Consider the following 22,965-nt stretch of genomic DNA (forward strand, 5'->3'; position numbering starts at 1 on the left):
GCTTTAGTTTCGGTTTTGATTTCAGCTTCGGTTTAAACATGGGCTTCGTTTACAGTTGCGACTTCTGTTTAAATGAAAGGTTTTCATCGTCGTATCACAATAAAACTATTACTAGGTGGGACTGTCACTTAAGCACTGTTACAAAAACTTCTGCAAATTAAAAATTTCTCATAAAGTTTTTGCTGGTTTCCCTATTTTCAAAAGTTTTGTTTTAATCAGAACTCAATATCGCTCAATTGGCCACATCTCTAGCACTTTGCATGGACTAAAGTTTTCTCTAACATAATGTACATTATTATCTTCGAACCTTTTTTGGGTTACATGGGCGTAATGTGCTGGAGCAAAGTCCGGCCAAAATAAAGATGCACCACTATAACGATGTAGGAATAGCAGCAAACGTTTTTGAAGGTACTCTTTTTAGTATACTAGAGTTCGCCCAGTGGTTGAAATTCAACCACTGCAGTGGTCACTAAATATATCACATATAACGATAATGCAATATATTCTTTCCTTTCTTTCTTTTCTTTAGTTTGCTTTTCTTCATATCATTTATTTCTCTTTGTTTCCTTTCCTAACCGTTCCTTTACTCTACCTTCCTTTTTTTGCGTTCCTTTCCTTGCACTTCCTTTTCTTTCCTTACCTTTCCGTTCCTTATCTTTCCTTTCCTCTCTTTTCCTTTCCTTACCTTTCTTTAACTTCCTTTCCTTTCCTTTTCTTTTCATTTCTTTTCTCTTCTTTTCTTTTCTTTTCATTTCTTTTCTTTTCTTTTCTTTTCTTTTCTTTTCTTTTCTTTTCTTTTCTTTTCTTTTCTTTTCTTTTGTTTTCTTTCCTCTCCTTTCCTTTCCTTTACTCTCTTTCCTTTTCATTTCTTTTTTTCTTTCTTTTCTTTCCTCTCCTTTCCTTTCCTTTCCTTCCCTTTCCTTTCCTTTCCTTTCCGTTCCTTTCCTTTCCTTTCCTTTCCTTTTCTTTCCTTTCCTTTCCTTTCTTTCCTTTCCTTTTCTTTTCTTTCCTTCCAGTTCCTTTCCTTTCCTTTCCTTTCCTTTCCTTTCCTTTCCTTTCCTTTCCTTTCCTTTCCTTTCCTTTCCTTTCCTTTCTTTTCCTCTTCTCTAATTTTCTTTCTTTTCTGTTTCCTTTCCTTGCATTTCCTTTCTTTACATTTCCTTTCTTTTCCCCGAATTGCCTGTATTTTGTTTTCCCTCACTTTGCTTTCTATTTTATAGGCCTACTAGCTGGAGCCTTGAAGATGACACATATTCAACCGTTTCTTCCTGCGACCCACAGTTGCAGGTTTGAGGCTCAAAACATACCCGCGGTATGTATGCCTGTCGCAAGAGGCGACTTTGATACCCGAAAGATACAAGGGGAAGTGCTGCAGATACAAGGGGATGCCAGCGCAATATATAGCTTCTCCAATCCTCACCTACTCGTGGCAAATCCTGTTACTTAAACAGCCTGGCATAGAAGGATCAATGTGATCATAATAAATCGTTCCGGGATGGTCGGGCTTATACCGTAATGGTGCTTAATATCGGAACATACCAGATCTATATCCGACAAAGGATCATAAACATCGATAACTGGAGTGTCTTTATCGCTACCAAAACAACAACCCGCACTTCCTAAATCTGCTTTACTGTGGAGGCCAAATTTATAAGAATATGAAGCCATAAGGGAGTGTTCATTTAATATGCCCAAAGTGCGGCTTAAGTATTTTCTCTTTAGATATATAAGCAACTTTGTGAGTCTAACGTCGTAGGATTTGCACATAATCTTAGAAATTATGCAGCCCCGCGCTTCTCTCCATGCAACTCCTGTCTCTTTTGATTTCTTCCAAACAGATTGGGACGTCTACCATCGGTTTATCGAGTGCAGCACCCTCCTTTGCCAACTCATAGGCATTTTCGTGCCGGGAACGCAGAATAGATGTATAGTTCGGCTTGAACGAAATCCTCCAACCTTTGCTTGCATGCTTTTAAACTGCAGCTTGCATTTAGTACATCTGCTGTTACTGACGAAACCAAACTTATGAACATGTTACTCCAGAATGCAGTGTTAGTATGCACATGATCTTAGAAAGTTTGCAGGTCTGCACTTCTGTCCACGCTCTTCCTGTTTGATGGATCATACGCAACTCCTGTCTCGTTGATTTCAACCATCTGCCATCTGTTACATAGCTGGGAATATCTAACCTGAACCTGGCAATTTGAAGTTGGCAAAAGTTTTAATCGGGTATTCAATTATGGTATTTGTCACCAATTCTCTCACTGCTCGCTACCTTCAATCTTCCAAGAGAACAAGCTCTGTTATACATACGTAGTGTCGGCACTTTTGATAAAAAGTCGTTGCACACCTCCAGCTCCTCTACTGTGGTAAACTCTTCAGGTAGCCCAGACTTCCAGCTACACATTTCTGGAAGTTGTTCCAGTTGCTCTATAGTTTCCTCTTAAAGGGATGCTGTAGCTAATATATGCATGATTTGAGAAATATGGCCTGCTAAAGATGTCCCATTCTTACCCTGATATATTATTATGCTCAGAGCTCGATGTAATATCAAGCACATTACTTGACGTTAGCCCAACATATGAAGGAACGCTAACACCTGTAGACTACTCTGTTAATATCGTCACCTCACAATACGCAGTGATGAGCATGCTCATCCAAGCCTATGACATCTCATCATGCTCATCCAAGCCTAACGACTATGAAATTTCCGCCCTTCCTGATCTACCAGCCTTTTGAATTCTTTAGGTGGGGCTTCCACGTTATGTGTCTTGTTAGCAGCAGGATGCTAGGATAATGGACTGGTATCAGGAGGGCTCCGTTCAAATACAGCTGAAAATACCCACTGGGTACAAAACGTCCACGGTCCGCATTGCACCCTGGATTTGGAGGTGGACGGTTCTTGGTCACCGACATCCGTTATGCTACATAATAATATATTTGTTTTAACTCAATTGAAGATCGTTTCCAAAAGAAAACGCATTGTTTAAAAAAAGTTAATATCGTGTATTCTCGTAAAAATATGAACCGGAGAAGACGGAACCAAAGTTAAAGCCTTTACGGCATACGAAATCAAAGTTAGACCTGAAACCGCAAACGAAGTACAAGCCGCAAATGATATTGGAAGCGGCATCACAAATTAAAAATCGGCGCTGATTGAACGACATAAATGTAGACGTGGAAATCAATTTGTCAGTCACACGACGTAACGATTTTGATCGGATGTCAGCCGAAAACGAGCTAAAATTGTAAATCAAATTCGTTAAAGTTAAGGTCAGATTTGAAATCGTAACTTGCACCGAAGTTCAAATATGCATGCTAAGAAATTTCTACGAAAGGAAAGTATTTTTGTTCCTCGAGGTTGGACTGGCTACGAATGCAGAGGTCCTTCACAATCCTTACGGAGATAGTGTTGTTGTTGTCGCTTCATTCAATGGGCACGACCACTAACAAATTGTCATCAAAGTCCTCTAACGGGAGTCCAAGGAAACTGGCTGTTTCAGCGGGGGCGGATCATAGGGAAATAGGTGTTAGAGGCGTAGGTTCTACATTACAATTGAAAAGATGGTTTGTGTCTTGTGGGGACACATGGCACGCACGTATGTCGGGGTTGATTTTGGACAAGTAAGAGCTTAACCTGTTACAGTATCCAGAACATAGTTGGGCTAGGATGACTCGTGTCTCCCTTGCTAGTGTGCATTCTTTTTCTGCAAGAGTAGGATATTGTAAATTGATAACAGGGTTCACCGGGTGCGTCCTGGCAAAGGCGTTTACTGATTCTGTGTGGATTTTGCTTAGGGCATCTTTTTGCTTGCCTGGATCAAACGGCTGTGTTGGCAGGTGCCGGATCTCGTCATAGTGTTTATGGAGATGTTCTCTTAACCCCCATGGTGGCGGAGCTAGATCAAGCAGTTGTTTGCTAGGATGTCCTGGTTTGTAACAATTTAGCAAAAACTGTTTGTGCAGCATTTCGTTGTGCTCTTTAATATTGAGCTCGTTGGCCTCACTATGTAGATGGGATCATAAGGAGACATCCGGTGGCAGTTCTGATTTCAGCATTTTGACAGGTCTGTAGCCTTTTCCAGTGTGTATTTTTAAGACCAGACGAGTAGACTGGTGACGCGTAACTCATGAGCGGCCGGCCAATTGCTTTGTACGTGGTTAGCAAGGTTTCTTAATTTTTTCCCCAGGCGCTTCCGGAAAGCGACTTGAGGATTTTGTTGCGACTTTGTACCTTAGATACAATTTCGGTGGCATGAGCCTTGAAGGTGAGAGTATTATCGAACGTTACCTTAAGATCTTTGGGTGACTGACAGTCGGTAGTGTGACCTTGTGTACGTCCAATATTTGCGGCATCTGTCCCTTCTACGTCGTAAACAGAGTGGCCGTGGATTTTGTCAGAGATGGTGGTGCTGCTCAATGTCATTTGGCAAGGCTCTAACTTTGCAGGTAACTTTAATTCTGACATAGAAGCATACAAGCAACTTCTTTTCGCGCTGTCAAAGGCTCCTTTGAAGTCGACAAAATATGGTGAGCGTAGATTCCTGAGTCTTCTCCATGATCTCGCACATCGTGAAGATTTGGACGATAGTAGATTTACGAGTTCTGAAAATCATACTCAGTCGTCTTCTCCCTCGCTTGCTAGCATAGAGATTTAAGGCGTAACTACTGTCAGCCCGCATCTGAAGCACCTACGTCGTTTTACCTCACGTTTTTTCTTTCTAAATAGGCGTATCCCTTTCTTCTTCGCGTCACGAAAACGTTTTAATATAATAAATTCTCCCACCGTGGTACCAAATATCCCTTCCTTGCCCAACCTGCCCTTGAAGTCGCCCAGCATTAATGACATGGTGGGGGCAGTTATCGTATGTATTTTCTAGTTTCTCATATTTAATGTTGAAAATTCTCGCCTTGATGTGGATTGCGGAATTTATGCGGCTCGACTCGTTATTTTGGACATCCCTAGCTGTGTTGATTACATGGCTGATAACAAAGTGGAAACAGCTAGTCTTTTTATGCTTAAATGTCTAGCTTTTGCAGAAAAAATGCGTAACTTCCACGCCATGGATGCCTACTCCATGGATGCCTACGCATGCCTTGTCCGTAAGGTACGCAAAGATATACATAGTTATCAGAAACCAGTGTAGTCTAGTGTGGATACCCAACCTAACCGAACCACGTGAGGGTTGAGAGGCGTAGATTATAGCCGCCGTAGGTATTCCTGGTTAAAGGCGTCCAAAACCGATATCCAATTCCTCAGATGTGCGCCCAATGAATCATCAAAATAACAAGCTCGAAGACATCTTATAAATGCAAGGCAGACGATTAGCGGACTATGGTTTTAAAGATCATAATTTAAGGGCATGTACCTGGACTGTCCAAACATTTTTAGGAGAAGCGACCTGTGCAATGCAGTTTCGGTTGTGGTTGATATCCTTTTCGAGCCAAAAGCCGACACCACCACCATACAGGAAGAACGATAGGACCCAAGGTGTTGGTTTTGTGGTGGGAGGGAGACTTTGTCGCCAAGTACTGTCATTCACGGCTGAGAACGAGCGTCTCACCGAAATCCGCATCAATGCGAGGCTTTTCAATGTAACATGTGAGGAAGTACTCAGAAAAGACGTACGATGATTGTACCCGTCATGATATTAAACTCATGCTGTGCTACTTCAATGGACAGGGTGGGAAAGACTCTTTCGTCTTTGGTTCTACAGTCCGAAAATTTAGCCTACACGATGTAAATTTAGCCTCCACGATGACTTCGACACAGCTCGAAACCGAAAACCAAACCAAATCGATCACGCCGTGATCGACGGAAGGCATAGTTTTAGTGTTCTGGATATGCGCACTTTACAAAGTCCAAACATATCATTACAGCAAAGCAAGCGCGCGCAGTTATTCAAGGAAAGTTTGCCATCAAAAAGCTGTTCATACAATAGACACCTGACGATTACTTCACTCGGCTCTCACTGAGAGCAATCTTCCGCCTGATGATATAGATGAGCAGTGGGAGCTTATTTTTCTCTCAATACGTACCGCCGTTGCTGACGCCTTAGGTAGAGCCCGGAAAACAACTGGTACGATAAGGAATGTCCCGCTGTCTTGGAAAAACGGGATGCTTCCTATAGGGTCACGCTGCGTATGGTTGCGGAAACGCAGTGATTGACAAGACGAAGTACTTGCTGCCATCCAAGAAAAATTTACCCATTCGCGCTTTGGCAACCACGTCACTGTTGACGGATATAAATTCGAAACTGTGAAGGAGCTCGACTATCAGGGAACCAACCTGCCCGCAACAATTTTATCTTTGATGCCAAACTCTTACCATTAATTGCAGAAATCACGTTTTACGCTTAACAAGTCGCTTGTCATACATGTACTGATGTATGGTTTGGAATCATGGACGATGTCGAGAGAAGATGAGATGGACCTTGGAGCGTTCGAGAAAAAAGCTTTTCGGAAGGCTTATGATGTTGTTGTTGTAGCGATAAGGACACTCCCCGAAGGTCTTGGGGAGTGTTATCGATGTTGCTGGCCCTTCCGGTAACGTTCCGGTAACAAGTACCATAAAGGTACTAGCCCTACCATCTCGGGAAGGATTTGGTACGACCACATGAAACCTTCTAGGCCATACCACCCTCCAACCCCCTAGATCCATCAGGAGTTTGGGGCGCCAGAGCCATGGGTAGGTGAGGTTGACAATCGGGTTGGAGAAGCTATATATTGCGCTGGCAACCCTTTGAGAGGGGTATATTCCAAGCCCCCTGACACGCTGGGGCTGAATACTTATGATCGTGTCCGACGGTTCAATCTATATAAAGAGATTAAAACTAGCTAGTACCATGTGGGCCTGTAAGAATTATTCTGTATTCATCCTAGAGTAACGCCAGTTTTTTCAGGAATAGGACGAGTGTTTTTATTTTTTGAGAAGTGTAATGGCACACGATCAAATCTATATAAGGGGTATTCCATCCCATTTCGACCAATTTTGAACCCGACCCCTTTAGAATTGGCTGAAAGTTTTTCTTCTTTTTCTAGCTTACGAAAGACGTTTTTCAGAATTTTTTCAAATTTTTTCATCCAACTCAAAAAAAGTTATGAATTTAAAAAAACACCGTTTTTGTTTTCAAAATGCTATAATTTTTTCAAAAATTGACCGCTTGGGATCGTTTTTTTTTAAATTTGTTTTTAAATGTACTTTTCGGAAAAAATAAAAAAAAATGTTTAAAGTTTTTTTTTTTTTGTAATTTTTCAGTTTTTCGAGATTTTTCGAATTTCGCCATTTTTTTTTTCTCATAAAAAACTTCAATTAATTCTGCAATCATCCCCACTAATCCCGGAGTGTGCCGATTTTTTTTTTTTTATTTAATTGAAAAAAAAACCTTAAAAATTTTTTTGTATTTTTTCCGTACTTTTCGGCCCACTCCGGGATTAGTGGGGATGATTGCAGAATTGATTGAAGTTTTTTATGAGAAAAAAAAAAAATGGCGAAATTCGAAATCTCGATAAACTGAAAAATTACAAAAAAAAAAAACTTTAAAAATTTTTTGTATTTTTTCCGAAAAGTACATTTAAAAACAAATTTAAAAAAAAAGATCCCAAACGGTCAATTTTTGAAAAAGTTATAGCATTTTGAAAACAGAAACGGTGTTTTTTTAAAAATTCATAACTTTTTTTGAGTTGGATGAAAAAATTCTGAAAAACGTCTTTCGTAAGCTAGAAAAAGAAGAAAAACTTTCAGCCAATTCTAAAGGGGTCGGTTCAAAATTGGTCGAAATGGGATGGAATACCCCATATATAAAAAGAAGTGTACATTTTGATTGTCACTCCATAACTCGAGAACGGCTCTACAGATTGCCATGAAATTTTTAGGAAAGATACAGGAAGGAGAGATGATGGTTAGTTGATTTTGAAATCGCAAATCAGTGTAGCCATATATATATAAAAATCAAATTCTTTGTGTGTGTGTCTTCGCTATGGAAACGTATTTCCCACACATCAATCATCACCAAATTTTGGTTATGGGTTCCTTCGATCAACGGGAAGGTTTTAGGCTAAAAATAATTTCGATATATAAAAGGGGCGTGGCACCTCCCATACAAATGGAATTTTTGGTACTGCATACCTTTGAAAGTATACATGCCAGAACATTGAAATTCAATGAGGAGTTATATGAGGTCAATCCCTAACACCACCAAGAAAATGCGGAATTTGGAGAAAGGGGGCGTGGCACCTCCCATACAAATGGAATCTTTAGTAATGCATAACTTTGAAGGTATACATGCCAGAACATTGAAATTCAGTAAGGAGTTATATGAGGTCAATCCCTAACACCACCAAGAAAATGCGGAATTGGGAAAAAGGGGGCGTGGAACCTCCCATTCAAATGGAATCTTTGGTACTGCATAACTTTGAAGGTATACATGCCAGAAAATTGAAATTCAGTAAGGAGTTATTTGGGGTCAATCCTTAACACCACCAAGAAAATATGGAATTGGGAAAAAGGGGGCGTGGCACCTCCCATACAAATGGAATATATTATACTGCATATATCTGGATGTCGTAATGGTAGGATAATTAAAATTGGTAAGGAGCTATGTGACTTTAAGTCCTAAAACCACCAGTAAAATGTGGAATGGGGAAAAACTATGGCTGCCGTACAAACTTAAGTTATTTTAACACCTAAAGTTTGACTGCATTGTTGAGTTTAGCTGTTATGCCTTTTGGACGTTTAGTAATCCGCCGCTGTTAAAAAAATTGTTTAGCTTCAGTCTATCTACATCTTCTATAAAAACCAAATTCTGTGTGTGTGTTCCCTATGAAAACGTGTTTGCTATACTTCGATCATCACCAAATTTGGCTCAAGGTTCCTTCGATCAAGACGAAAGTTTTTCATATTTCAGAATTAAGAATTTTAAATTTAAATGTTTTTTTTTTTGGATATGCGAAAGAACTATCTTAGCTCCCAAAAATGATCATGTTAACAAAATCAATGATCGCTTTCAAAATCGATTTCCCTGTGAAGTGACGAAATATAAATCGATCGACACAGCTACAGATGAAGATAAAATTGTGAATTATCCAAATGAATTTCTATACTCCTTAGAACCAAAAGGAATGCCTGCGCATATATCAACTTTGAAAATTAGCTCACCAGTCATACTTCTTCGGAATGTAATCAAAGCAACAATCATCAGCGGTAAAAGCAACACAAAAATATAAAATAAGATACAATAAGATACAAGAATAAAATGTTTTAACAGAAAATTTCACCAAATATGCGTACAAAATTCAATTCAATTTACAGAACAATAAATTAAATTATCAACAAACAAAACAGAAAAAATAATGCAACATCCATTCGATCTCGGACGTTACAACGTGAGCCTGGTAAATCTAGTAGTACATAAAAAAGGCTAGCCTTAATAGAGACTTACTCCTGCCTCTTAACGGAAGTGGTAGTCTGTTTTTCCACTTATACCAATTTTGAGTTATTTTGATATGATATTAAATATATCAAATTCGACATAAATAACCAGCTCGTTTGTAGCTCTTCGGAAAGTGTTTGTAAGCAAAACTAGTCCACCTGCACATTATGCGCATTACAGATTTCATTGAATTTTAACGATTTCCTAAGTTAGAGAGATTTGAAAACTTAGATTTGTCAATGAATATTTAAACTGTTTACACACAAATACACATACCCTGGTAAATATTAGACGTAAGTATGTTAAACATTTTTGTAACAAAACGAGTTCACCTTTGACTAAGAAAGAATTCAATATTTTCATACATACCACTAGAGGTAGAGGCAGTTTATTGAATATATGAACATTAGTCAGTTTCCGAAATATTAAGGCATTTCAGAATTTTGTGCAATTGTCTAGCATCATTGCATTCAAACTTGTGTAGCATATGTTTTACAATAAATAAATAAATAAATGGTAAGGCGCGATAACCTCCGAAGAGGTTTAAGGCCAAGCTTCTCTTCCAATTCCCGTCGTGCTCCTTTTAATTTTTCCTACAATCTGGATGGACGACTCCGAACGGCATCTGCAAGGTAGATGAGTTTTCACTGAGAAGTTTTTCATGGCAGAAATACACTCGGAGTGTTTGCAAATCACAGCAGAGGGGCGACCCCGCTTAAAAAACCTTCTTCTGATTGAAAAACTTGTCTCTAAAATTTTGATGATGCTTTGCCTGGGGCGTTAACCCAGGATCCTCAGTGTGGTAGGCGGAGCACATTAACACCACACCACAGCCGCCGAAATACACGGCTATGCATTTGCTATGTCATGGCAAATACGCAACATCAAACCCGTAATTTATTTTTTCAATATTGAATAGCAAATCAACAATTGTCAAAACCAAACAAAATATACAAAGAATGAATTGAAAGCGAAAGAAGTGGTTCGCGATTCGTAGCTTTCATTTGCTAAAGCAAGCTCCAGCAAAATGTTTCTTCATAAATTGGAGTGTAATTGTCGAAGACTATTTTCGTCAGACATGTCTTCTTTGAGGTCATGTCTATTGAAGCCAATTGGTAACGCCAAGTTAGCGTAATCTATCTTAAATTTAATTCGGTGTCCCGGCGGATGCCGCCACAAAATATTAGCATGATTTATCTGAATAAATTGTTGGACCTTTATTCGCAATACCATGATTATATCTGCGAAAAGTTCTCTATTGGAGAGCCCGAAGCTGCACAACTAAGGTACAATCATGCAATATTGGGGAATCAGATATTATCGAAATCAGTAACTATAAAAGGGCGCGGTTTGCGAGATAATAACTTCCATGCAACGGAACGCACCAGCTCCGAACTAGTGCTGAACTATTGCATTAAGAGACTGTACTTGTTCTTCTTCTGCCCCCTTGCAGTGCTTTCAACTGATACTGTTAACATTGCGATGCCCTAAGATATGGCAACTGACCCCTTCACGGATAGCTTTTGAATGGGTGGAAAACTTTACTTCCTGTTCAGATTCTTAGTTTTGATATAACTGCGTGTCTTTGGATACCCCATTATAGGACTTTTGTAAAATTTTCGAGATATTCCATTAGCATTTCATACTAAAACTGTCCAAAAGAATTTACTACCCCAGCAACCAGTACCACAATATTCGCTCCTTTTTTCGTTAATATTTGCCTCCTTGCGCCGATCCTGATGAAATCAATACCTGTAAGTTTGACACTTCGTTCATGTAAACTGACAACAGAGTTGGCTGTGTTTAATTTAATTTTAAACGCCAGATAGGCTACGTATCGGTCGTCGCATCCGTTATACTTTGCCAATTTTCCACATGTGACATACTTTACAGTACGCGCGTCTGTGAAAAAATTGTGTTTAAAATTAAGCGATGCTATAAGTTGACCAACTATAATTATTTACATAAAATAATCTACAATTTTATTGCTAAGTAAAAGTATTTACATATGTCCGTCGTTATGTGTCTCACTTACGGTAAAAGAGCCAACGAATATTTTTCCCTCTTACAGCATTTTTACGGTCACTACAGCTACGCAACGAAAGTTTTTAGTTCTTGTGGTGAACATTGATGATACCTCAGCTCATTGGGTGATATGCTAGGACTAGAAAGTTAGAAAGTCTTTTGCAGTTGTCCTTAAAGAAACTATATTTCATAAAAGTATTAGTTTTATACTGTAAGAAAAAAATGAACATAATTGTCTACAAAGGGAAATCACGTAAAATATGTATGCGGACTAAATTAGAATGAATTATCCCCAAGGAGATTCTGGACGAAGTATTTTGAATAGGTTTCTTTATCCCCGCGTTATCGAAGTAGGCGACCACGAAAGGCCTTTGAACGAGTTGATAGGGATATCGTCATGATAGCTCTTCTCTTGAACACTTTTTGCGAAGTTGATTCAACAGCTGTTTGCGATGGAAAAAAATTACAACAATTTCGGTTGAATAGACACGTAATTCTGCAACTGAAACCTTAACTTCACCCACTGGGAAATCACAGAGACAAGATTTTCCGACAGTAGAACCAAAAAACCCATCATTGCCTGACCTGACATTGTCAAGTACGATATTTTTCATGCAGAGCGCACTTTGACTATTATCCACGGACGCGAATGACAATACTTGGCAGTACGGTCTTTTCTTATCCATAAATCTAACAATATGGCCGGCTTGTTTTTCATTGCTTTTACATTCTCTCTATTTTAACAGGCCACAGTAGTAGAAGCCATTAGAGCTCATTGCATATATTTGCCTTTTCCAGAGCGATCGCAAGCCCTCAAAAAATTGTTCATAAAACTATAGGGTTGATGGTCATCAAAAGAGAGTGTTCTCTTCCAAAGCAAAAGCTTTTCTGTGGCATAACATGCCAACATTTTCATTTAATATTTTTGTAGAGGTGGGTGGCATTTTTTGAAACGGTCTAATATACATATATACATATGTAATAGATAAACAAGCTTTGTAGTAAACACTGCGCTATTGCATTAGTTGATGGTGAATTCGGAGAAAATTCAAAGCAATTTGAAGAATGTTTGGGCGAGCAGGTTTTTTTATTCACCACATAATGTACACCTCAGCTATTCCCTAACTATTGCCGCTAGCACCACTTCCACAAGCCCCACTGACTCTATAAGCACTGACACTTTCAATATGTGCGCAAATGCGCTGCTCCACCAATGCTTCTATTATGACGCATGTATGCAGGTGTGTTTATGTGTAAGTGGACTCTAACGAAAATTTCATGAGTTGTTAACCCTTAGTTCTTCTTAAAATATAAATTACAAATTATTTGTAATTGTATTCATAGCTCGGTTGGGAGGAGATAAAATTCCCGCACTAGTGGAAAAATTGTCTGTGTGATTATAGCAGCTTTGACGCGAACTAAAGCCACCATAATTACGTAGATAGTGAACACTATGCAGCGTATGGAATATAGAAATTTTTGGAAATCAACAAATAAGGGCACAGTGGCTTTGGAGATATCAAAGCTGTCAAGTATCAACCAAGTGAATGCTGTTTAAATGGGTTTAAAGTGATGGGCGTATCGAAGGTACCTTTGGAAAATAAAATTTTCAGAAATAAATTCTTGGTTTTACATGTACTAGAGACAGTCAGAGTCCCAGCAGAACCAATTAAAGAAATTGCAAATATGCGTCCAGAGATCATGCTAGATATATTTAACGCATGCCAAAGGGACAGATTGTTTCCATAAATATGGAAAAATCAGCAGCTAGTGTTAATACACAAGGGCGCTACCGAATTCGCAAATGGCATACAGGAAGTCTTTTTGACATTCCTCTAAAACCAAGTATCGCAAAAACCAGAGAACAGCTGGCGGACTACTACCATGTCACATGACTCCAGGCAATATCTTTTCAGGCTCTGAAGTTATTTGTACACATTTTTATTTTTGTTTATTTATATAGTTGAAACAAAACGGATGGATAAGGATGAAACGATATCATGAAAGTATCGATACCCGTAGTTGCAAGTAGCATCGAAAAAAGTATCGAGCAGTCAACACAACGCTCACTTGTAAACAATTTAATGTAGATTGAAGACCTCTATATAGACAGCCCAATTGCGAAATTTGAAGATTATAACTTCACTGGGTACTGCTATTTCGAATAATGCTATTTATAGAATATATTTGAGATATAAAAAGAGGTCGCGGTTACCAACTGATTATGCCCATCTTCGTTAGAAGCCTTTCTTATAGCGAGAAAAAGTACTGCGCCAAAAATCTTTACAATACTCACATCTAAACAGAATGAGTGTTGGTACAATTAGGGAGATGGACGCCTGAATGGACCAAAATTATCTTGAAATGACCCAGGGAGGACCCAAGAGTGTTATCCAAAAACCCCGAAATTACCCTGAAATGACCCAGAAAGGATCTCGGGAGTCGCCGAAATCATACCGAAATTATCCCAAATGACCCCTGGAAGATTACGAGGAAGAATCCAAAATCATCTCGATGTTACCCCCAAATGACATCGGAAGGACAACGAAGGAGTCAAAAAGAGGGGAAGAGGAATTATCTGAGGCATGGGACCGGTTAACTTGTTCACGGATGGGTCGGAGTTGGACTGAAAGGTAGGTGGGGGGGGGGGGGGGTCTTTTGCCAAGAGCTAAATGTAAGCCACAAGTTTAAGTTGGCTGATCACTGCAGTGTATTTCAAGCGGAAGTTGCTGTGATTGAGGATGCGGTGGATGAAATACTATCCAGTGCTACTACGGTTAGGGAATTTAAGGTTTATGCACATTATACGACGCGACATGTAGCGACACGTTCCGACAAAATATTGGCGGCATTTTTGCCTAGTTGGTGAACTTTGTCGTGTCGTGTCGTACGACTGTCGCTAAATGTGCATGGTTCCATAAGAATACATGCAAAGAATATTTTTTCGCTACATATCGCGTCGTATAATGTGCATGGGCCTTTAACATCTACTATGATAGCCAAGCAGCTATCAAGGCCTTGAGTTCAACTACAGTGCGATCGAGGGTGGTCTGGGAGTACCTGACCTCGCTTGCGATTGCAGCGAATTATTTTACAACTAGGATTATCTGGGTCCCGGGCCATAGTGATATCCCGGGTAACTGTCAAGCGGATCTCTTAACCCGCATCGGTACAACTGAACCGGATGAAGATGGCTGTAGGGATTTCGGGATTCCGCTGCCCACCTGTGGATTGCTCATCCATAGCTTTTCACAGGGCACTGTACCATGGGTATCCATGCGGTTCGTCTTAATAAACTGGAAACTCCATCCTGCTGCAGCTGTATGGAGGATGACGAGGTGGAATCACCAAATCACTTTATGCTTGATTGCCCAGCTTTTGCCACAACTAGGTCAAAATACTTCGGTCGCGACTCATTTGGATCTCCCGAGGATTTATCCAAAGTTGACATCGGTATCATTCTCTAAGTAGCTAGATCTAAGTCACCGTTATTTTTGGTGTATGTGGTATCACAACGGACCTTAGTGAGCTTTCCTTATCAGGGCAGCTACCACCTAACCTGACCTAACCTAACCTACCCAAAAAGATTCCGGAAGGACAACGAGGCAGTCATTAATAAAAAACATCCTAAAATTACCCCCAAATGACTCTAGGATGATCCTGGTTTAACGCCGGATCGACTGGGAAGATAATCGCACAATCGATTGCGCATGGCGACGCGTACGATGTGGTGGCACATACTACTGCATATCTATATGTATTCGTCTAACCCATTGCTCTTAGGTTTCCCACCTCACAGTAATAGCTTTTTTTTGATCCAATTTCAGGGTCTGAAATACTTAATATAATCAATTCATTGAAAAATTCCGGCTCAGGTGATTGTGATAATATACAAAATCGAACGTTGAAAATATTTATTTAATTCAAGTATAGCCTCTGGGGTTTTTCCAGAAGACATAAAATGTGCCACTGTAATATCACTCTTCAAAAAAGGAAATAAAAAAGACCAAAATAATTACAGGCCTCTATCTCTGCTATCTTCTATTTCAAAAGTGTTCCAGAAGGCAGCGAAAAGCAGAATGCTAGCCTATCTAGAGAAAATAAATTACTTTAGCTCAATGAAATTTGGTTTTAGATCCGGTCTTTCTACGGAAAATGCTCTCTTAGAGCTTTGTTCATTTATTTATAAGGAAATTGATGATAGGAAAAGTTGTGCAAGTCTTTTTGTGGACATCACAAAGGCATTTGATATGGTGGATCACAATATTCTAATCAAGAAGCTTAATTCCGCTGGTTTTCGAGGTAACATCCTCAGTTGGTTTGAAATTTACCTTACAAATAGAGTTCCAAAAGTAAGAGTTGGCAATAATTTAAGTAAACCGAGGCTTATAACACCAGGCTCCGTTCTTGGACCAGTTTTGTTTTTAATCGACATTAACTCTATATTTTCGTTACAATTTATTGGTAAAGTTACAGCCTTTGCTGACGACCTTGCCATCGCATACGGGTCTAATAACTCTTTTAACCTTTTTGCTGATATATATTATGATGTTTATTTGTTAAGATCTTGATTTGCGAGCCGTAAACTCGTGGTAAGCAGCAAAACTAAGTTAATGTATTTTACTTTGCGGAAAAGAAAGAAATACTAAGATCCGAAATAATCTTTCATGAGTCAGATTGCATGCGTCACAGGTTGTGCTCAACAAATTGTACTCAGCCGAACTCTTCTGTAATTTTTGACCAGATAGCAAGATGCAAAAAGAAATGCTTCGAGATCGAAATTGTTCCTAACTTCAAATATTTGGGTATTATAATATATCAAAATCTAAGTTGGTCATTGCATATCTCTGCTGTCAAGCAATATATGCTATCAGCCGTACGTTCTTTCTAAACTTTAAAAAAAGTATGCTCTAATAGATTACTGACATTGGTGTATCATGGATTAATCCACTCAAAATTGCAATATGGGGTCAGTTGTTGGGGTGGTGCCTACAGCACTAAGATTAGATTTCTGTTAGTCCTTCAGAAGTGTCTTATTCGAAGAATTTGTAACACTGGTCGTCTAACGCACTCTATGGATCATTTCAGAAAACTTAATATCCTTCCCTTACGTCACTTATATTATTTTAAAGTTTTAAAAATTTTCTTTAATAGAGGCGGGTATACACAAATCCCTATGTACAATCGCTACGGTCTAAGAAGCAAATCGTCTTCTCACATAACCGTGCCTAGCTTTCGCACTACTCTTTTTCGTCACTTCTACACTACAATGTCATGTAAATTATTTAATAATCTACCTGCAGAGTTACAGACGATTAGAAGGCAAACTGTGTTCCTGAGGGAAGTAAGCAGTAATTTCTCGCTGTCCTTAAAATATAGTCTTTAAAATATAGTAATAACTAATTATGTGAAAGTATTTCTTTGCATCTCCATTTTTTTTTTATATTCAGTAGTTATATTAAGCTCACTTAAAGATATTTCCCTTTTTTTGGTTTTGTTCTTTTTTATACATATATGTATATGTTCTTGTATTATCACTATGCGCCCCACACGCACCTATATTATATTACAAAATGTAGGATATGACATTCCACTTAAAATGAACATTTAATGCCATTAACTATTTTTTTTATTGTTATTATTTTAGTAATATATATAAATGCGAATGTCTGCGCATGCTTATGTAGTTTTCCTACGGAAGTGCCTAGGATTACTCTTCTCTCGCTAGGGTCTCCAAATATAGGCCAAAACGTGGACCCGGATACCACAAGAATGCGTTTATACAATATGGATATGAAATGAATAATAATAATGAATAATAATATTGATAATACCTACCATACGTCCGAAATGAAATGTCCGAGTTCAAACGCATAAACTAGATGTTGCTATTGTCAGTAATGGTGTCGCTTAAAGTGTAGCCTTTTTCCTAGATAAGTATTTACGATGCTTTTTTTCTGGGAAGTGGACCAGGGACCGATCTATTCGAACAAAATTGTATCCATGGTTCGATAAAAAAAAAAATAATATATTATGGATCTAGTCGGTTGATGCTTATCAATTTTCCAACTTTTGCAAATCGTAGAGAAATGCGAGGCGTAATATTTACGGCTAACTGAATGTATTCATTTCCATTCCAATTCTTTTGAACGAAATAAACTTTAACGCCCCATCACGAGCATCAAGACATTACAAACCTCTTCCTTTGAGGCAGTGTAGAACTAATTTCGAAATAAATAAACCTTTTTGGTGTTTGTGTCATGATTTTAACACTCATTCTAATTCAATTGATATAAGGGATCCACTTTTTACCGTGAAGAAAACCGTCCTATACTATCTTAACACACTTATTTAACAATGTAGTATATGTATAATTTCTAACTATTATGTATAATACTCAGCTGATGATTTTTATTCTGTAGCTGAGCGGCTTTAGATCTCGAAATTTAACAAACGTCCGCCTATCAAAAACTCGGGGGAAAAAAATCCGTGCGCCAAGCGGATGCGCCTCTCGCGTCGGGCTTTGGAGAGTATTAATCCATTGGGTATTATTATAATGAATATACGTTATTCCTAGTTTACATATTTCATAAGTCCGATATACCATTTCGGAGCTATTGTGATTTAAAAATTGGCATTCGATCACGGATCTTTTGATATGATACGGCACCAGCAACAAATTTTTTTGTTTGTAAACAGCGACTTATGAATAAAACAACAAACTAAGCAAATTTTTGTTAGGTCTCCACGTACTGATATTACTGACTGCTTCATTAACGAGATTCAAAGCAAAAATTCATTCTCAAATCGAGCAAAGCAGAGAATCGATAAATGCAAAGGCCGGCTTTTGTATGTTGCGCTTTTATTGCAAATTGTTTTTGCTTTGCACAATGTAAACGCGATTTTTCTTTTTATTTTAGATTTTATTTTTTAATGAGTTTGTTTGATATATATCTTTTGTATGGTGGTAAATGTGATGTTGTATTGAGTTGCTGCTGTGAGAGGTGAAACAACTCAAATTGATTTTGTATGGTGAGTTTCGTTGTGGGCTTTTGTTGGCGACAGTCTCATTTTAGACGTGATCGTGTGTACTTGCTCGATCTTACCCGTTGCGGTTGAATTATTGAGGGTTGCGTGTTGTTGTTAAATCGTCTCTGAACTGATTTGATTAAAAAGTAAACAAATTATTTTCATTTCATCATAACGAACGAGCGAACTAAATAATAAAAAAATATATAAAAAAAAAAGAATTTTAATTTGAAAATAGTTTTACGTTAAATAATGAACAGAAATTGTATTTAAAATAATAAAAAAAAAAAGATATTTTGGAAAGTCGACCAATGAACGTATTCATAAAATTTTTGAGTTTGTATTTATATTTGAACGCGAATTAAAATTAAAAAAATTAAAATAGTGAAGTGTTAAATAAAATATTTATTTACATTCGAAATTAAAGTACAAAAGTTGTTTCAACTAACTCACAACAATACAACACAATAACTCATTGATAAAACTTGTATAACGAGAAATGAGAAATTCATTACAATGAAATATTGAAAGGAAAATCATTTTGACCCACACTGGCTTGGATGACAAAACTAATTATAGTGATAATAAATGTTTACATATATGTTAAAAAATATATTTATACAATAAGTGAATGTAGATTGCCTAAAACGATATGTGTTTTTGTGTATACAAAAAATGGAGTTATGATTTTGGCAAATTTATTAACCCAACAACGAAAAAATTCAAACGAATGATTTTCATTTACTCAAATGCAAAATATTTTGTTGACACAATTCAGTACGAAGAATAAGAAGAATTAAACGCGCGTATGAACAAACAAACATAATTTTAATTGTGAGTTTGATTTCTAAAATTTAAAAACTTATCTTTTTGCAAGTGTTTTTAACAAGCAATTTATAATTATGTACGGTAACATATTAATTATTGTGTAAAAAATTTAAACTAACCTAGTCGCTGAATTTTGACTACAATTTAAAGAACTTAAGGTAAGCGAAGTTTTGTGACGGACTAACTCAAACTATATTTTGTAAATTCTTCTAGCCGTAGTGTAAATAATTACATTCTTATTTGATACTAGCTAATGCCCGCTACTTCGTATTCAAGGAATTCCAAATAAAGTCTCATCATTTTTATTTTTGCAGATAAGCTTGAGAACCAAATACAAAACAAAAAAGATTTCGTCACTGTAGACGAAGAAAGACTCGCAAATATAGTCACATCATTTGGAAGGGAGAAATCGCGTATAATGCAAAACGTTTGTCTGAAAATGTCCTGGGTACGCCTTTCTTCGGCTGTAGCGACGATTTTGATTAGGCTGCTTAAAACCATTTACTTTATGAAAATGAACAAAATTTTACATTCTACCAATACTACAAACTATAAACATATTTACAAAGTTATAATGAAAAGTAAATATTTCATACGTTAATACCTCCGTCAATACTTTTTTTTGATACCCATATTGTGCCAACACTTTTTAGCGTTACCTGGGTCCATATATTGGGGTCTAGACTCTAGTGAACTACCGCATTAAAATGCACCCTTAACTTTAAGTCAAAGCTCTAGGTTCACAACGGTGAAATTATATGCAGTGGTTTTTGAGTGATGCCCGGTCAAACATACAGACAAACAGACAGACAAAATTTTTAAAAACTGTTGATTTGGACTCAGTTGCTGTAATAATGACCCCTGGCATCAACTTTTCTTTAATATCTTCAATGTGTGCAGACATCGGCCTGTTACAATTTTATTATATGTAGTGATATTGGTAAATTTTTAAACTGATATCAATAGATCAAAACAGCCTAATTTACCTTTTGTCCAGCATTTTAAGTTTTGGCTTTGCATATTTTTCTACCTAAATAAGAGAATAACCCGAAAGGAATTAAGATAATAAAATCGACAAATAAGTTTTGTTGTTCTTGAGTTAATGAACATTTGGAAAAATTGATCGCAGTGTGGTTAATTCATCGGAGTTTTTTTGTCAAGAAAAAAAATTTGTTTAGTTATTTCAACAAAACAAAAGCTATTGGTATCAACTAAACAATATTCGGTAAAAATTAAAGATTACACAGGTAGCCGAAATAGCACTTTTTGTCTGTTGCGTAGAGTTATTCTTTTGTTTCTTACTAATTTGGGGTCACTGATTTCAAATCTGCCCTCAAATTTCTTCTAGCAGCTCGAGTTTTTGTAATACGGGTATCATACAAAAAAAAAAAAAAAAACACTTCTCAGTTGACATATTACCATAATAGTTGTTGTAATTGCTGTAATCCATTGCGTACTTATTACGAGTTCATCAAGGAATTCTCCAAAGAGTTTCTGTTTTATGCGTGGCGCGTATATGTTTAAGGAATTTCGTTTGAATCGGTCTTACCTATTGAAACGCGCTTATATGGACTTATCACAGGGACAGTTATTTTTGTGGAGTAAACGAAACAAGAATAAACTGCAGAAACCACTCTAAGTAGATTTTTCCCAACGTACTGACTGCGATTTGACCAGTCCTTACTGCTAGATATTCATTAGAACCTGAACCCAGTATATTCCGGCATCATTCAGAAGATTCAATTCAGCAAAATGCATCGAGAAGCGGGATCAAGATGATAGCAATGCTTCTGATTTTTTTTTCGACCCTGGTGAGCCTTAAGTTTTTAATCAATACAAATTAGATGACTTAGTTAGATATTTTGCACTATCAATATTGCCAGCAAAATAAAATGAAAGATGTTTGGTAACAAAAGAAACGCATATCACGTATTACCGCTCAAAGGAAAATAATTTACTTCCAGTCTTTACTGAAAAGGTTAATTCCGTTTTTTGCAACATTATTCTAGGTCTTGTGAGTGTAATGGGGCAACAAAGCTACGACCCAAACGTTTAGCGTGGCACTTTTTTAATGACTCGTCTAAACGATTATTAGATTATTTGCCTATTGCACATTTAACCACATCAAAACAAAAGTACCATGCGATACTTTAGTTCTGGACAAAATTAAGAACAAGGAGCATCATAGTTGGGTAATACGAGTAGAACTAAAAATGGAAAATTTTTTTTTCATATGATTTTGGGACAGTAGTTCTAAATCCGAGCACTGGACCAAAAAAGATTTTCAAGAGAATATTTGAGCCCAGTGATGCTTAAAGTCATCAATACCCCACTAGTACCCAGACACCGTATAATATCACCTCCTCTGCATACCAAATTGGTTCTTATGAAACAATATGTAAAGGCATTAGATAAAAGTTGTTAATGTTTCAAATACCTTTCTAAATCATTTCCAAGACTGAGTTCTGAAAAGGTGGAAGCTGGAATTTTTGATGGCCCACAGATAAGAAAAGTAATTTGTGATCCAGAGTTCATTAGCCGCATGAAAGCAACTGAAAAATCTGCAGGGGACGAGTTCGTTTGTGTTATAAACAAATTTTTAGGAAACAGGAAGTTACATAACTTCTCTGAGCGTATAGACCAACTAATGCCAGGTGTAAACTTGATCATCAAGATGCACTTTCTCCACAGCCACCTGGACCTGGATATGTTAGCTGACTACTGTTGGTGCTCCTGAATCAACTCACGAAACCTCTCACACGAAAATCTAACTCCACTGTAATTGATAGTAAATAAAGTTTAGTTATTAACAAAAAAAATATTTTTACTAAAAATTGTATCATCAAATATTTCGGAAAGTGGAGCTGCTAAGAAAAAACAGCTTATATATTTGAAATTAGGGTAAAAAGTACTTTAACAGTCCTGTATCGAGTAATAACGGGTTATAAAATTAAAAGGGACCGATTTCATTGGTCAGCGAACAACTGTCAATATTATGCAAATGCATCAGCTAATTTTAAGGAGAACTTTACGTTCACGGCCTTTACTAATTTGTCCTTATGACTATCGTGCCCCAGAAATCGTTTTCATATCAATATCCACCGTTATTCTTATGTTGACAGAGATTTGTTACTTTAACAGTTTGCATTGTTATTTTAGGGTGACATAAATAATTGTTGTTAAACAGAGAAGAGCTAGACGGCCACCGTGGTGTGATGGCAATCAAAATGTTTGTACAAAAAGAGAGAACTTCCGCTATGTTGCGCACGGACCATCATATTTAGAAAACTTGGTCAGCTGGCGCCTATTGAGCTTTGGACTTAAACGTGAAAAAATTTGGATTCGTGGCGCACGGATCGAGATATAAGAAAATTTCGTAAGGAATCTTGCGACCGATTTTCAAAAGACCAAAATATTGAATAGAAATCGATTTTTTTGTTACATCTAATTGAGCTACAGAATTAAAAGCTGACATGGTTGGTTGGTAGCGGTGCTGCTCGGCTGGAGAGACCAGGCCCACGTGGCCATCGATGCACCATTTTGATGCACTCTCTCTTAGAACCAATTATTTATTAGACTGCTGTATACTTTGCTTGTTTTACTCAATTAATTTGCTTAATTCAGTATATCTTCTGATGCACTTTATGGAGCA

At 37.5% G+C, this 22,965-nt stretch overlaps 1 protein-coding gene across 1 annotated transcript in view; it reads left to right on the top strand.

Moving 5' to 3' along the window:
- The first annotated feature begins 18,510 nt into the window (after positions 1–18,510).
- The window catches only part of blo (bloated), a 412,052-nt gene continuing 407,597 nt past the window's right edge, over positions 18,511–22,965 (top strand). Inside the window, exon 1 of the mRNA XM_067772656.1 lies at positions 18,511–19,471. The gene's annotated coding sequence lies outside the window, so the exon portion shown is untranslated. The remainder of the gene's footprint in view (positions 19,472–22,965) is intronic.

This window comes from Eurosta solidaginis, chromosome 3 (assembly GCF_040869045.1).
Source record: "Eurosta solidaginis isolate ZX-2024a chromosome 3, ASM4086904v1, whole genome shotgun sequence".
Taxonomy (NCBI): domain Eukaryota; kingdom Metazoa; phylum Arthropoda; class Insecta; order Diptera; family Tephritidae; genus Eurosta; species Eurosta solidaginis.